The sequence below is a fragment of the Gorilla gorilla genome, chromosome 3, assembly GCF_029281585.2.
Source record: "Gorilla gorilla gorilla isolate KB3781 chromosome 3, NHGRI_mGorGor1-v2.1_pri, whole genome shotgun sequence".
NCBI classification, from domain to species: domain Eukaryota; kingdom Metazoa; phylum Chordata; class Mammalia; order Primates; family Hominidae; genus Gorilla; species Gorilla gorilla.
Genome location: NC_073227.2, coordinates 102,246,063 through 102,262,870, shown reverse-complemented (window position 1 = coordinate 102,262,870; position 16,808 = coordinate 102,246,063). Strand labels below are relative to the sequence as shown.

Below are 16,808 nucleotides of genomic sequence, written 5' to 3'. Positions count from 1 at the left end.
CATCTTTGAACATAATTCTCCTTGTCCTCATTGTCCTATTCCCTTACTGCCAATTCACTGACCTCTCCAATCTGAACTGTATAACTTTTATTGTGCTAAGCCTGTGATTTCTTCAACGATAGGATGGCGAAGCCAGGGAGGATACCTGCATTTGGATCTGCATTCATTTGGGATCTTGGGGGTAGGATCAGAAGGACATATCCAGTTGCGAGTGCTCGGAAGTCAGTAAGTGTGGCTCGGTAAACATGGTACCTAGTAAGGAGCGAAATTTAAAGTCGTCCATGATGTAGGGATAGAAAGGATATAGCGTTTGTGCTCACCAGCCCTAGCCTTGTACACAATTGAAAGACATCACTAATTGAGGATGATATTCTTTTTTTAGAACCTTAACATGGCCTTGGACTTCTTTTTAACAAAGTGCTCTAGGCAGCCAGTACACTTAAATGAATTGATCCTTGTGGTCTAATTGGGCAACTTAAATAGCAGACAGATCTAGGTGATAAGAAATTGCAGAGCAGGCAATATCTGGAACACAGCAGTTGGACAGTTCATAGGCATTGTTGGAGCAGGCTCTTAGCCACTAACGAGCCTGAAATGCTAGTCCTTTGGAGAGTGACAAGCAAAAACAAGACATGAAGCATTCAGTTGTTAAGGTAACAGGATGTGGGAAGGTTACCAAGATGGGGAACAGGACAGAGTTCCAGAACTGGGCTATCAAGTGGGGACTGGCACTCAAGAAGAAAGAAAAGTCATCTTATCAGGCCTGGGGAGGAAAGTTGAAGCTGAGTTAGCTACAGGGAGAGCTTGATGTTATTCCCTAAAGTGATTAGGGCAAAGAGGGAAGAGAGGAACGGTTTTCATTTGGTACCTGCTGTGTGCCAGGGACTGTTTAGTACTTTACAGACTTGGTCTTATTTCAGAGGCAGCTTCTGTAACCCCTTCTGCCTCATAGTAGGTTTATTCCTGGCCTAGATCCAGGCTGCCCTACAGAGACCTAGCACCAGGCCAGAGCCATCACCTGCCACCTACTCTCTTATTATTTGTCTTTTAAAATCCTCAACTGTATTTTAAGCTCTCAAGGGAAGACACCAGGCCTGCTGCTTCTCTGTATTCTCCTCAGGGTCTTATGTGTCTTAGGTACTTGAGAAACAATTAATTGATTACTATTTCCTGGTACATGTGGCATCTGCTTTAGACAAAAAAATATTTCTGAGGATTGTGTCTCAAAGCAGATCTCTGTGAGACCAAATCCTGACTGTCCTTGCACTTCAGTCTCATATAGTCATTGTATAAGTAGGTAACACCAGTAAAAAGTAAGCTGCAGATCTCAATATGTCATAAGTAATTAGAGAGAATTCACCCAATGGGATGTTTTTCACACAGAAACTCTATGTGAGGAAGAGTCTGGGCTGCCAGCTATGAGGCCTAAGAAAGGAAACACAGTACTGAATTCTCACAACTTCTCTAGGATGAGAAACCAAGAATCCCAGATATGTCCCTGCAACCCCCCTGCTCACCAAATGTGCCTTTTGTTTTGTCTGCAACTCCTATAGTACTTACCTGCACCTTTGAGTTAAGTCCATAAGCGTATATGTTAAAATCTAGTTAGTCTCTGGAAAACTTACATTAGACCATTATCAGTCTTCTGTTTTGCAAGATCAAAATGATGATTCTCGGTCAGTCGTGGTGGCTCACACCTGTAATCTCAGCACTTTGGGAGGCTGAGGTGGGTGGATTGCTTGAGCCCAGGAGTTCAAGACCAGCCTGGGCAACGTGCTGAAACCCCATCTCTACAAAAAAATTCAAAAATTATTGGGTGTAGTGGTGTGCACCTGTGGTCCCAGCTACTGAGAGGGCTGAAGTAGGAGGATCTCTTGAGCTCAGGAGGTGGAGGTTGCAGTGAGCCAAGACTGCACCACTGCACTCCAGCCCAGGTAACAGAGTGAGACCCTGTCTCAAAAAAAAAAAAAAAAAAAAAAAGTGATACTCTTTCTCTAAGGTCTGTCCAGTTAAGCTTGGCATTGCAATATAATTTGAGAGGAAAATTGTGTCCAAATTAAAAATGAAACAAATGGTATGTTTACTATGTCACTGACTTCTTTGGGCAAGGTAATAAACCTCTTTAATTCTCAGTTTCTGCATCTCTAAAATGAAGATAACAATGCCTGCATACATGTTTTTATGAGGATCTAAGACAATGCTCATAAACTACATAGTATGTAGTAGATGCCCAATGAAGTGTGGATGTTATTACTACATTTTAAAATTGGTCTTTGGAAAGTAGGAGATGAACCATTCTTGTCCATCTTTATTCTTTTCTGACTTTTTCTTTATCCAAAAAAAAACAAATGAACCAACAAAATATAAAATCATTGTGATGTGTTGCATTTTTAGTATTTCTATCCATTGAATATGCAAGTATTTATCATTTGTTATTTTATCACTAAGGTAACATATACCATAATGTAAGTGCAAGTGCAAATATTGAGGCATATGCTAGAGGGGTACAGCATTTTACCCAAGCTGTCAGGGAATTTAGCTGATAGACAAGGGCAAGATGAACCTTTGATGTACAGATACTATTGAAGAAAGCAAACCTGTGTCTTTGAAGGCACAAGAAATCCAAAATGCAAATATGGAGGATGTCTCCCTATCACACCCCCATCCCTGCCATGTTCTTCAATATTATAGTTTTCAGTATTTGTTCTAGCTCTCAGTGACCTTTCAATCCTAACTGATATTCTTATTTATATATTTAAATATTCTTATTTATCTCATATCTCTTACACAACCATGACAAATCACAGTGAGATGTACAAAGACAATCCTAATCCAACAGTATCTTGGCACAATTAGCTTAAGAAAAATATTAATTCATGATAAAAGCCTGCTGTGTTATATGTAAGTGTGTGTGGCCTTAGTCACTGCAGAACTGATTAATATTCTGCAAAAATATTTTTACAAGCTCAGTTTCAGTTACTATAATCATGACAATAATTTTTCACACCCTGGCACCTATTGAATTAGCAACCAAGTTCTTTTCTTGAGCCATTATTCAAATGGATTCCATCTGCATTCAAATTAATCTCAAGATCATAGAAATTAACAATGGGAAAGGTACATTAAATCACATAGTCCATTTCTTTGCTAGGGGAGAATTGATCTGTACATTATAATCTCTAGTGCTTTGTCTGGTGTGTTTTAAATGTCTCAAATAAGTGTTATTCTGATTCTGGGTGGTCATCTCTTCAAATTCCAGGGGAAATTCTTCTTCACAGCCTACTAGTGTGTGTGTGTGTGTGTGTGTGTGTGTGTGTATGGATTTTCTGATGCTGTGCAATTTGCCGGTGCTCAGAGCCTCTAGGAATCAGGCAATGAATTTTCCAGAGGGGTGTGTGTGGGGGCGGTGGGGTGGGTGTATGCATTCATTGAAGGGGTTTAGGTGAATCATGGTGAAAGGGAGAGAAAGACAAAAGGAGGGCAACTTGAGAAGGATGGTATGTTCGATTGTATTTGAGATTGGACAGTTGTTTGCTTTCATTTAGTGATACCCTGGGTGGTTTGGGGAAGAGAAGGGGGAAGTAGGCATAGTCACTAAGCCAAGAGAGGGGCAACTTGAGAAGGATGGTATGTTCGATTGTATTTGAGATTGGACAGTTGTTTGCTTTCATTTAGTGATACCCTGGGTGGGTTTGGGGAAGAGAAGGGGGAAGTAGGCATAGTCACTAAGCCAAGAGAGGGGCACTGAAAAATGTGGATGAGTCTGATGCCAATTTGAGTAGGAATTATGACATTTTTAATGAAGTCAAATATCTAGAAGTCAAGTGAAAAATTCTTTAACTTAGGTTATATATTATTAATCTTACATATGGATACTGTATAAGTTATGTGCTCTAAAGTAGTCAGAGTCTAGGCATTCTAATGTTAGCCGTTTTTCTTTCTTTTTAATTCAGTTGAAGCCTTCCAATTAGACAGATACAGAGACACGTAGACAGAATAGTCATCTATACTTACCACAAAGCTTGAGAAACAAAGCATTATTAGTATAGTATAAACACTGCCTTGATTGTTGTTTAACTCAAATGTTCTCAATTTTCTTATTTATAAAATAAGATAAACAGAAGTGAACCAAACACTTCAAAAATGTTAGGGCATGGCATAAATGTTAGGTCATAAAATATAAAAGCAAAAATGTTAGGAGATAAAACAAATTATATGATTAATAGCACATACATTATTAAAATTAAATGAGTTTTATAGAAGACGGAGAAAGAGTTGTCCCTAGAACTGACATGAGAAGCACAAGGATTCCTTCTTTCAGAATCTCATGGAATATAAGGATCATAAAGGACCTTAAATTTATTCACCTTCTGTTGTGTTGCTTGAATTTCCACTTTAACATCCAGGACAAGTATCTGTTCAACTCTTGTTTGGTCACCTTCTGTGATGAAAAAGTCATTAGTACTCAAAGCTTCAGTTAATATTAGTTTGAAGGTTCTTATTTCCATTCAGACTCAAACTCTCCCTCCTCAACACTTTCACCCATGGGTCCTATCCTTAAGGGCCATACAAAACTAATCGAATCTCTTAGAACAGCTCTTCACACCGTTGAACACAGTTGTCATTGCTCCTTGCCTCCACCCTCTGAGTGCTCCTACCTCCAGTTTCTTAATCTAATTCACTCTTTCCCAGACACCATTGCTCTGCCTGCTTGTTTTGGACATGACTGTCTTAAGTGGTGGCTCCAGGCAAGCCTATTCTTCACAGTCTTTATGAAATGCATTCCTTCAGTGCCTGGAACATAGCAGGGACTTGATTTTTATATTTGCTACGTGGAAGAGCATATTCTAGCTAACCCCATAGAATATGCATCTAGTATTGTAAACCTCAGTTTACAAAAACAATTTCTTCTGTACCTCTCATGTCATTTTCTCCCCAAGTCTCAGTCCTCATTAGATGAGGGAAAAACATCACTTTTGCTTCTAACTCCTTCAGTCTCTCACAAAGTGATCCACCTTTTTTGATAAGCCAAAAACACAGCAGGAATTACTTCAATTACTTCCTCTCCTCCTCTCTTCCAAAAAAGGAATCCAGTTTGCATTTCACACATACAGTACTCTCTCAATTGCTAGCTAAAATGTATTGAGGGTTTACTTTGCACCGACTACAAAGCCTTCCTGTAACCTCTGAGAAGCCATGGTGTAGGCTTTACTGCAGTGACATGATGGTATTACTCAGGCTGCAGCTCATCCATATAAAGTCCTTGTGCAAAGTATGAAAAGGTACCCTCTGTGGTGGGCTCCTAGAAAAGCCTTCTCTGCCCTGCAGGAAGCCCCCTCCCTTCTCTATCAAACACCTTAGTGGAATCACTCTTGGACAAGCCAGCAAATCAGATCTGATACCGGAAAAGCTCTTGGAAATGTTTGTTGATTAAAGAATGATGTTATAAAAAGAAACAAACCAAACGCTAATTAGTGACTTCAAGGGGAATAAGCCAAAATAATTTAAGTTTAGCCCTGCCTGCAAAGTAAGGCCACTTTGCTCAGGCAAGTACAATTTTACATAGAAAAATACTAACAAATTCCTCAAGGGTGAGGAAGGTTAATAATTTGAAACTGGACCTGCTGGGGTTCCTGATGCTGTTGAGTCCACTGACTACCGGATCACTAACCTTGCCTTTTCAGTTAAGTGTTGCTGTACAGACAGAAGGTGGAGAAACCACCCCTGCAGGTTGCCTGCTGCCTGATGGTCCCAGCTCTCCATCCCAGTATTTGTTTGGTGATGGAAAGCTGAGCTCATGAAGAAGTGGAAAGTGCTGGAAGAAAGAATTAACACATCCCTCCTAGGGAGGCCAAATGTTAGATCAATCATGTCTTCCAGCCACTACAGTGATTGCAGGGAATGAGATGTTAATTTATGCACAGTGCCATCAGGAGCCTGGGAAGTGAGTTCTATAATCTGTCTGGTTCTTCAGCCAATGTAGCTGCCTCTCTGTAACCTTTGGGCTCATGGCAGGTGCACCCCCCCTGACTGCAGTGGCCACCTATGGGATCCGCAGACCAGGCTTCATCTCCTTACTTTCCTGTCCCTTTCCACACTCTCTCCAGCATTTCTTCCTCCTTCCCCCTGTCTAAGTCTGAGGTGCCCTGGTGGTAGGACAATAAGGAAAACTTTGCAGTCACTTGGAAAAATTGCTGACCAATTGAAAATACATTTCTACAACCTGCAGGGAAACAGTGATGTATGTAAAAATGAAATAGGTTTATTTTCTGTGGTTTTGAAGATGCCGTTTGGAACTATGGAAAATAGCACCCAGTTTTGCAATACTGGGAAGTTGACCTTGCAGTTTGTATATGGTTATCTACCCACCCCGCCCCCCCACCGCCATCCCCCACCCTCACCTCTGCAAAAGCCTACGTTCTGTCTTTTTCTGTGAAGGCGGATGGGGAAGAGGTAATGGAACCATCAGCAAGCAAACCAGAATTCACCCCCTAGCAATATGAATAATTAGATGTTCTTAAGTGGAAATTGGAATGGTTACAGATGATGTAACATTTGTTGATGTAAAATGGAATGTCCCCAGCAGCATAGATAGCTTTAATTGTTCCTATCCCAGAGTTTTTATAAAGCCAGTGATAAACTATATTTTGTAGTATTTTCATGGCAGATGACCTGGATGGCAAAAAAAAAAATATGGAAAGTTATCTTTCTAGACAGAGCAAGAAGGCTCAAAGAGCAGTGCTTTGTGCTGCATTGCAAGTGTAATAAGCCAAAGGTCATTTTCATTTGCTTTTTGTTCGTGTCCTGTCACAAGGTATAGGACACCTTGTAGGACTGAGCCATGTGCTTGATCTTGATGAAGTGCTCTGTTCATTTTGTTACTCATTTCCTCTGCAGTATCTCTTATTCAGAGGGACTAGGAGGGAGGATGACATGATAGAAGTTTGGAGAAGAGGATGAGAGAGTTTCTTGGTCTGGTGTGTGGAAAGGTCAGATTGAATGAGGGGACCTTTCTGGTAGACCTCTTATGCTGATGACTCCGGTCACCCTACAAGAGCTTGGAAAAGTGTCATGGCTCTTGGTCATAGAGGAGAGGTTTGTGCCATTGTTTCCAAGGCTGTTTCATTCTTGATGTGAACCTGCCATCATGGTTCAGTGATTATTCACAGACTCACAGATGGAAAAACTCAACCTCCAGGGGCCATCTCTGTAGTGTGTCCAAATTCATATTCTCTAATTTCTAAGCCATGTCTCAGTAGAAGCTATCTTTGAGCATATGGTGTCCATTTTAATGCACTACACTGACTTGTCTTCTCAGTAAGGTGTTTCACATAGTACTCTGGTACAGCAGTACAAACATCTGTGGATTGTGAGAAGTGCAACCCACTTCCACTTCCATGGCTCCACCCTGGCTTCAGCTAAGACTGGTTCATCACTGAGGCCTAGACACTGCATTTCAGTTTCACTCCTTTTCTTTGCATCACTCTAAATCTCCTGGTATTGGCTGTGGATCTCACTGTGATGTCTGTGCCCTGGACCTTCCTCCTGGTCTTTCTGCCACTCTGGTCTCCACTGCTTGTGCATTTCATGGCTTATCCCTCCATTCAACACTGTTCTAAAAACAGGAAAAGAAACCCTTGTCCTTATGGAGCTTACATTCTAGTTAGAGAGAGCAAGTTAAAAAAACAATAAGTAAAAAAATACCCCAAACACCCAACATCCATATATGTATGTAGAGGAGAGTGTTGGTGGCAGGGTTAATTTTGTGATACAGTCAGTGTTGCTCCTGTTCCTATGCTGAAGAACTCTACTACGTACCTACCACCTTCTTTCTGGGTAGCCAAAGAATCTACCTTCCTTATCATTTTTGGGTTTATTTATTATTTATTTTTATTTTTTAACACCTTTATTGAGCTATCATGGACACATAAAATGATATATATATCAGTTTTTCATATATATCATATATAAATGATATATATAATATATAAATGATATATACATGATTTTTTTTACTTTTTTTTTTAAATTTACTCTCTCCAACTAGAATGTAAGCTCCATAAGGACAAGGATTTCTTTTCTTGTTTTTAGAACAGTGTTGAATGAAGGGATAAGCTATGAAATGCACAAACAGTGGAGATCAGAGTGGCATATATGTAAATGTATACATATACGTATGTATACATTTATATATGATATATATGTATACATATATGTATGTATACATTTATATATGATATATATGTATACATATACGTATGTATACATTTATATATGATATATATGTACACATATACGTATGTATACATTTATATATGATATATATGTACACATATACGTATGTATACATTTATATATGATATATATGTACACATATACGTATGTATACATTTATATATGATATATATGTACACATATACGTATGTATACATTTATATATGATGTATATGTACACATATACGTGTGTATACATTTATATATGATGTATATGTACACATATACGTGTGTATACATTTATATATGATGTATATGTATACATATACGTATGTATACATTTATATATGATATATATACATATACGTATGTATACATTTATATATGATATATATACATATACGTATGTATACATTTATATATGATATATATACATATACGTATGTATACATTTATATATGATATATATGTATACATATACGTATGTATACATTTATATATGATATATATGTATACATATACGTATGTATACATTTATATATGATATATATGTATACATATCATTTCTATATATGCTATATCATGATATATATCATATATATCATTTATATATATGGTGTACAACTTGACGTTTTGATATACATATACATTGTAAAATGATCACCACACTCTAGCTAATTAACATTTCTATCACATCTAGTTACCATCTAGTTACCATTTGTGTGGGTGTGTGTCAAGAAAATTTAAGATCTCTCCTTTTAGCAAATTTCAAGTATGCACTACAGTATTTTTAACTATTGTCCCTGTGTTGTATATTAGACCTCCAGAACTTATTCCTCCTGTCTGACTCAACCTTTGTACTCTTTGACCAACATCATGCCATTTCCCCTTGTCCCCTAGCCCCTCTTCTCTTCTCTTTCTGTGCCTTTTTTATTTCACTTAGCATGAATCCTCCAGCTCCATTCATGTTGTCACAAATGGCCAGATTTTCTTCTTTTTTAAGGCTAAATGATATTCCACTGTATAAATAAATAAACATACAAATATATGTATACTACATTTTCTTTATCCATTCGTCCATCAAAAGACATTTAGATTATTTCTGTATCTTGGCTGTTGTGAATACTGCTGCAGTGAGCATGGGAGTGCAGATATCTCTTTGACACAGCGATTTCATTTCCTTTGGATATATACCCAGGAGTGAGATTGCTGGATCATATGGTAGTCTATGTTTGAGTTTTTGAGGAAACTTCATACTGTTTTTCACAATGGCTGTACTAATTTACATTCCCACCAACAGTGTACAAAGGTTTATTTTTCTCCACATCTTTACCAACACTTGTTTTCTTTGTCTTTTTGATAATAGACATCCTGATAGGTGTGAGGTGATAACTTGTGGCTTTGATTTGCATTTCGCTGATGGTTAGAGACATTGAGCACTTTTTTGTATGCCTGTGGAACATCTGAATTTTTTCCTTTTTTTTAGAGAAGTGTCTATTTAGGTCTTTTGCCCATTTTTAAATTGGGTTTTTGTATTTTTGATACTGAGTTGTATGAGTTACTTGTATGTATTGAATATTAATATTTTATCAGATATGTGGTTTGCAAATATTTTTCCCATCCTATGGGTTGCATTTTCATTTTGCTAATTGTTTCATTTGCGGTGCTGAAGCTTTCCCCGTTTGTCTATTTTTGCTTTTGTTGCCTGTGCTTTTGGTGCATATTCAAAATACTATTGCTAAGATGCTAAGACCAACATCAAGGTTTTTCTCTAATTTTTCAGCTTATAGTTTCAAGTTTTATGGTTAAGTCTTTAATTCATTTTGAGTTGGTTTTTGTGTGTGGTGTGAGAAGGGGTTCAATTTCATTTTTTTTTTTGGAAGAAACAATAATTTCCCTATTTTTTGTCCTTGGAATGCATGTTGAAGATCAGTTGACTGTAAATGCATCTGTTATTTCTGGGTTCTCTATTCTATTGCATTGGTCTATATGTGTGTTTTTTATGCCAGAACTATATTGTTTTGATTACTATAGCTTTGTAAGGAATTGTCAAAAAGTGTGATGCTGGCAGCTTTGTTATTTGCTCAAAGTTGCTTTGGCTATTTTGGATCTTTTGGGATTCCATATCCTTCTTGGATTTCTATTGCTTACCCCATTGAAGTGTGATAAAAGTGGAAATTTTGCTGAAGATGGAGAGCTGCTTCATTAACATTGCAGAAATAGACTCATTGTAATAATCTGAAAATCTAGGGCTTTTCCTTTGTCGGAGTCTAGGTATTTGATTTGGGCTGACTGAATTAACTGTAGCACTGAAATGTTGTGCTCATTACCTGTCACTTCCAAATGGATGTACATTTCACATTTATGGTGCTTTTCCATTTTAGTAAAATGTTTTTACAAACACAGTGCCATTTTAGCTTCACAACAGTTTAGGAAGGCAGGCAGATCAGATAGCATCTTCCTCATGACAGTATCACACCATGAATTTTGGTCCTACTGTGTTTCCCTGAGCATGTTACTTAAAGTCATAAAGCTTGTTTCTTCACCTCCAAAGTGGGGATATTAATACTTACCTTGCACAGTTCTGGGTGAGGGTTTAATGAAAAAATATAGGTAAAGGTACCTATTAATAGATAGTGCCTGACACATCATAGGGATGCTAAATGACAGCTGTTGTTACAATCATTATTATTTGCAGTTGAGAAACAGTCTCACAGAGGGAAGCAACTTGTCTGCTATGGACCAAATGTGTGAGTTCCCCCAAAATTCATATTGAAAGCCCTAATCTCTACTGTGATGATATTTGGAAATTGGCCTTTGGGAGGTAATTGGTTTAGAGGAGATTGTGAGGTAAAATCCCAATGATGGGGATCAGTGCCCTTATGAGAACAGGAAGCAGCCAGAACAAGGGTATGGCAAGAGGCAGCTCTCTGCAAACCAGGGAGAGGACCCTCACCTAATATAGAATCTGTCATTACCTTGATCTTAGACCTCCCAGCCTCCAGAACAGTGAGAAATAAATGTTTGTCTCTTCAACCACCCAGTCTACAGTATTCTTGTTATAGCTGCCCAGCCCGAGGTTGTTAATGATAGACTGAAACCCAGATTGAGAGTTTGTTGTTTTTTCCATGGCAACACCAAGTTTATGTGACACTGTTGTGTAGTTGTTAGGAAACTCAGTGAGACATCTGTATTACATTTTAGACCCATAGCCTTTTAATACTATACAAATATTAAAGGTCGACAAATAATTAGTGTAACTGATCTTGTGACATGGTGCTCATTTCAGGGAGAAATGGAATCTATAATCAGAGACAAAATGATTTTTTTAGTATTTGGATGGTCTCTTCAGGTCCCAAAATGTTATCCATGAACTTGAGAGAAGAAAACACCAGGATAAAGTCAAACAAAGAGTGAGAAAGCTTCTGGTGAACCTAGGGGTGAGTAAAGAGGTCTCAATGCCTTTGAAATTCACTGGGGATATTGCTCTCAGAGGATATTTTTCTAAGCGATAGATAGGATTTTCCCACCCTGAGGCATCTAGATGAATTAATTCCCTAATTGTGAATGATTAAGACATGTTCCCTGGGCTCCTCCCTGCAAGGTTTATTGGGATGGATATATTGCTTGAACAAAATTGGCACTAAGAACTGTTTAAAAACAACTGCAGCACCCACCAGCTTTCATGTACCTTCAAGACTATTTTCTGCAATGTACATATGTAAGGCTTAAAATGTCCTGTATTTTAAATAAGCAGCCCCATTTGTGTAGTGCTTTATGATGATGACGTACTTTTACATACATAATCTCATTTTAGCCAAATGACAATTTTGCTAAGTAGAAGAGCAGGTGTTCTTCCTGTTTTCGTGGTCGGGGATGAAACCCGTGGAGGGTGATCAGTGTTGCAAACTCAAACCCCATCAGTTATGAGACAATAGGGAGTGGGAGATAATCGGAAAGAAACTGCCTGGTCTGAAAGTGCTTAGATATAAAAATGTGAAAAACCCTGAGCTGGCCTATTAAAACATGTCTGTGGGTCAGCATGGCCTCTTATTTATAATGTTTCTAAAGTCATAAAGCTTGTAAGTGGCAGAGTTAGGCCTGGGTCCCGGGTCTTTGTCTCTACATTCAGTACTCTTTCTCCAGCACCTTTATATTAAGTCCCTTGGGTTTCTATGAATAATAACAATAGCTAATATTTACTGATCAGTTTACCATGGTCACTCTGTTCTTCTACCCCCTATTTATTTATTTAAAGTCTTGCAACAACCTAATGAGGTGGGTATTGTATTGCACCCATAATGCAGTGAGGATAGTGAAGCCTCAAGAGAGGAAGTGGCCTGCCCATCAACATGTCACATAGCTCAGAAGCAGAGGAATCAGCACTGGGAGGCATGCAGGTTAGTTCTAGAATGTATGACATATGCATAGTATCAGAGCACTCATTCATTCTCTGAAAATGAAAAAATAAAAAAATCTGTCAGCCAGAATCACAGGTGTATTGTCTTCTTGATAAAAATATTGTTTTTAGAGTATGGAGATTTCTCAAAAAACTAAAAATAGGATCACCGTATGCTCCAGCAATCCCACTACTGGGTATTTATCCAGAGGAAAGGAAATCAGCATATCAAAGGGATACCTGCACCCCCATGTTTATTGCAGCACTATTCACAAATATGGGGAATCAACCTAAGCGTCCATCAACAGATGAATGGATAAAGAAAATGTGGTACTTATACACAATTCAGCCATAGAATAGAATGAAATCCTGTCTTTGCAGCAACATGGATGGAACTAGAGGTCATTATATTAAGTGAAATAAGTCAGGCACAGAAAGACAAATATCACATGCTTTCCTACGTGGGAGCTAAAAACATTGATCTCATGGAGGTAGAGAATAGAATGATAGTTACCAGAGGCTGGAAAGGGCATTTATGTATGTGGAGGTGTTGAAGTGAGGTTGGTTAATGAGTATAAACATACAGTTAGATAGAAGGAATAAGTTCTAGTGTTCAATAGCATAGTACTTAATATATTGTATATACTGTATATTTCAAGGTAGCTAGAAGATTTAAAATGATCCCAACACAAAGAAATGATAAATGTTCAAGGTGATGGATATCCTAAATACTCCAACTTGATCATTACACATTCTGTGCATGTATCAAAATATCACATGTACCCCATAAATATGTATAAATATTATCTATCAATAACATATACTGTATTTGAGAAATCTCTTTATGATGTAAAAGGAAAGACTGAACCGAGTACCTTTTTCAGGACACCGGCTGGCTCTGCAAGCATCGTCAAGGCTGGTGCCTGGAATTCAGGGCCCTGCAACAGTGGGAGAAGCCTTAAAGTAGGAGGGATGGTAGGAAAATTAGCAGCCCTGGGAGGGGCATGCTTCATCTCTTTTGGAGATGTGATGAGAGTGTAAAGGATATATGTCCTCAAATTAATTTGAATATTTTTTCATATCTTTCCCCTCCTGATCAAATTTTCCACTTTGCTTTTTAAATAATAATTATAAGAAATGTTTCCATTGCTTATTAGCTATAAGACTTTGGGAATGTGGCCGAACTACCCTGCACTCTCATTTCCTCATCTATAATAATAGACCTGCCTCAGGAATAATGTAAGGAATATATGCATATACGTAAAGCACTTAGCATAGTTTCTGGGATCTCCTTTATAAATGCTTAATAAGTGTTAGCTGCCATCATTGTTACTGATTTAAAAAGTGATGGTAAAGTCTTAGAACTGGTATATTTCATCATAGTCCATATTAGAAACACACAAGCTGATCACTTGGGTCAGTGATTTATTTTGTTCTAGCTTAAAAATATACCCAAAACATTTCATTGAGTTTCACTGTATATCAGGCCCTCTGCTGAGAGTTTACATACCCCATGACTGATTTGATCCTAGTGCCAAATTTAAGAGATAGCTTGGGCAGAAACTAATATTATTTCCATGTGATACTTGTGGAAACTGAGGCTGGAGAGGATAAATGATTCTCAAAATTACTTAGCTAATAAAAGGAAAATCAAGACTATTAATGAAATCCAAGCTTTGTGACTTAAAACCCAATGCTTTCTCCCAATTCCCACCCTGTCACTCTCCCCTGACCTGCTTTTGTTTATCTCTGCTGATTACCCTGCTGTCCCTGAATTCTGGCTGAACACAATGGTAAGCCAAATGCCTTTGCCTGAGGCCTTCAGGCTCTGCTTTCAGCTTCCTTGCTTTACAAAGATTTTTTAATGCTTAAAAAGGAGTTTTTCTTTCACATTTAAAATTTTCTGTCTTGCAATTTTCCAAATCTATGAATTCAATGTCCTGTGTTCTATATCTCATTAGGGAACTGAATGATGGCTTTATTGAATACTCTTTAAGGCTTATGCTGAGTCACTTGAAAAATGATCATATTCAAAGGAAGATAAATTGAGAACTGGTGGCTATACAATCTATGAGAAAGACCTAGAGCACCATGGTGTCTATGTATGTGTCTCAATTAGTGAATGAAAATTTGCCAAATTATGCAGTTGATTGGAGCAAAAGAGTCAATGGCGTAATTTTTCTTTATGAAATGAAAAACTCACTTTATTTTTAAAACTAACTTTTGCTTGATCTTTGGCCTCATTTTAGTTTTGTCTTTGCCTTTCCCCTCTCTGGGGTATGGCTCCCTTCACCGTCATCCCCATTGTCTTTGTCTGACAGTCCACTTGAATGGACACTGCAGACCACTGAACAGGTCCAGCAGCAGTTGAGGCTTGTAGGCACTGGGCTGGTGCTGTGTGCTGCATGCTTGGCTGCTGCAAAGAAAGTGCAGCAGCTCAGAAGGAACTCCATGTCAATTGGGGCCAGAGTGGGATGGGGGTAACCCCCTCACATCCTCTTGCTGTAGGCTAAAGTGAGAATTATTTAGTAATATGCACAGTTTCTTATCTGTTCCAGTGGGGAGGAAATGCTAAGGATCAGATATATGGGTGAGTCATTCATATACATCCATTCATCAAAAAGTTATCAAGGCCTCCTATGTGTTTCTCTCTAAAATATAAGCTCTAAAAACCTAGCACAGTGCTTTCTATGATTTTCTGTTGAATGGACAAATTAATGAACGAGGAGAGGAAAAACACTGCTATGGGAGCATGTAAGAGGGAGACTTGATTGCTCAAAGAAGACTCCAGGAGGAAGAGACATGTAAGAGGGGACTTGATGGATGAGTATGCATTAGTTATGAAGTAAACAGGTGTGTGAGGATCTGAATCCGACAGTACAGTATTCTCTAGAATCCTCATCACAAGGGAGTACAGAAGGTGGCCACGATGGGCACAACCAAGCATAGGGAGACACTCCAGAATAAGAGCTACTGGCAACATGAGAATAGAGCTGGACATGGGTAAGAGGTGGCTTGATCTGTTTGTTATGTGTTTGTTTATTTAACAAATACTAGCACTTACTATGTAGTGGACACTATTCCATGTGCTTTATACGTTCATTCTCATAGCAAAACTATTTATTATTTCCATTTTACAGATGGGAAACTGAGGCACAAAGAAATTAAATAACTTACCCAAGGTCCCATGGTAAGTTGTAGATAGGGCCAGGATGGAAAGCCAGACAGACAAGTGGCATTTTCTTAATCCCTTCACCATACTAACTCTTACTGATGAGCAAAAGAGAGGTTGAGGGACTTGGGCTTTCAAGATAGGAAAGTCACAGCTACACCTGGAATCCTAGGGGCTGTCTTTATACAAAGGCAAGGAAGCTTCTACCAAAAGCAGATAGGTATCTTGCTTTGTGATAATACAGTAACTTAAGTCCCTGTTGCATTTAAATAAAGAGAAAAAGGTTCTTTTAAACTTTTTCTGACCTTTACTATTGTGTGTGAAAAGGAAAAATAAGTAGAGAGAGAGAGAGAGAGAGAGGGAGAGTGGGAAACTGGGTATATAAACAGGGTAAATTTTGCTTAGTGTTATAGGAATTCAGCCAGCTTTTTGTTCATTCCTGGAGGGTGATCACTGCTAAAGCCTGGTCCTGTGTTCCCAAAGCTGCCCATTATGAAGTCTGGAGTTACTTTTGCTTTCTATTGCTTCAGACACAATCAGAAACCCCAAGTAAACCTTGAAATGGTGGTATACAAGAGAGAGTCTGGTGCAGAGATAATTTGAGACTCCCTTCCCCAAATTACCTAGATGAAATCTTGATGTACATACCTGGAAAGTTTTAATAAATATAGTTGTAACTATTACCCCAAATAGTTTGTCTATTTCTGAAATTTCTGGAAATATTTTAAAACAATTTATGTTTAGATTTAAAAACTGACCACTTATTTTTCTTATAATCTTTTCTATGTGGAGCTTTTCTGGCTTCAGTGAATATGATCCCTATGGTGGAGTCAGGAGGAATTCCATGAAAGGCCAATGTGGATAAGATTCATGATATGAGCCAGTTGATGGAGCATCAGTAATTCAGATTTGCTAGGCTGGATTGATAGAATGACCTTTGGTGAAAACAGCTTGTAGCTATTGTTTACAATAGATTTTGCTTCTAACCAGTGTTTAGTGAGTAGACCCCCCAGCCAATTGTAT

At 38.2% G+C, this 16,808-nt stretch overlaps 1 protein-coding gene across 2 annotated transcripts in view; it reads left to right on the top strand.

Moving 5' to 3' along the window:
* RASGEF1B (RasGEF domain family member 1B) overlaps window positions 1-16,808 on the top strand; it is a 619,996-nt gene that overhangs the window by 65,153 nt on the left and 538,035 nt on the right. The gene's annotated exons all lie outside the window — the stretch shown is intronic.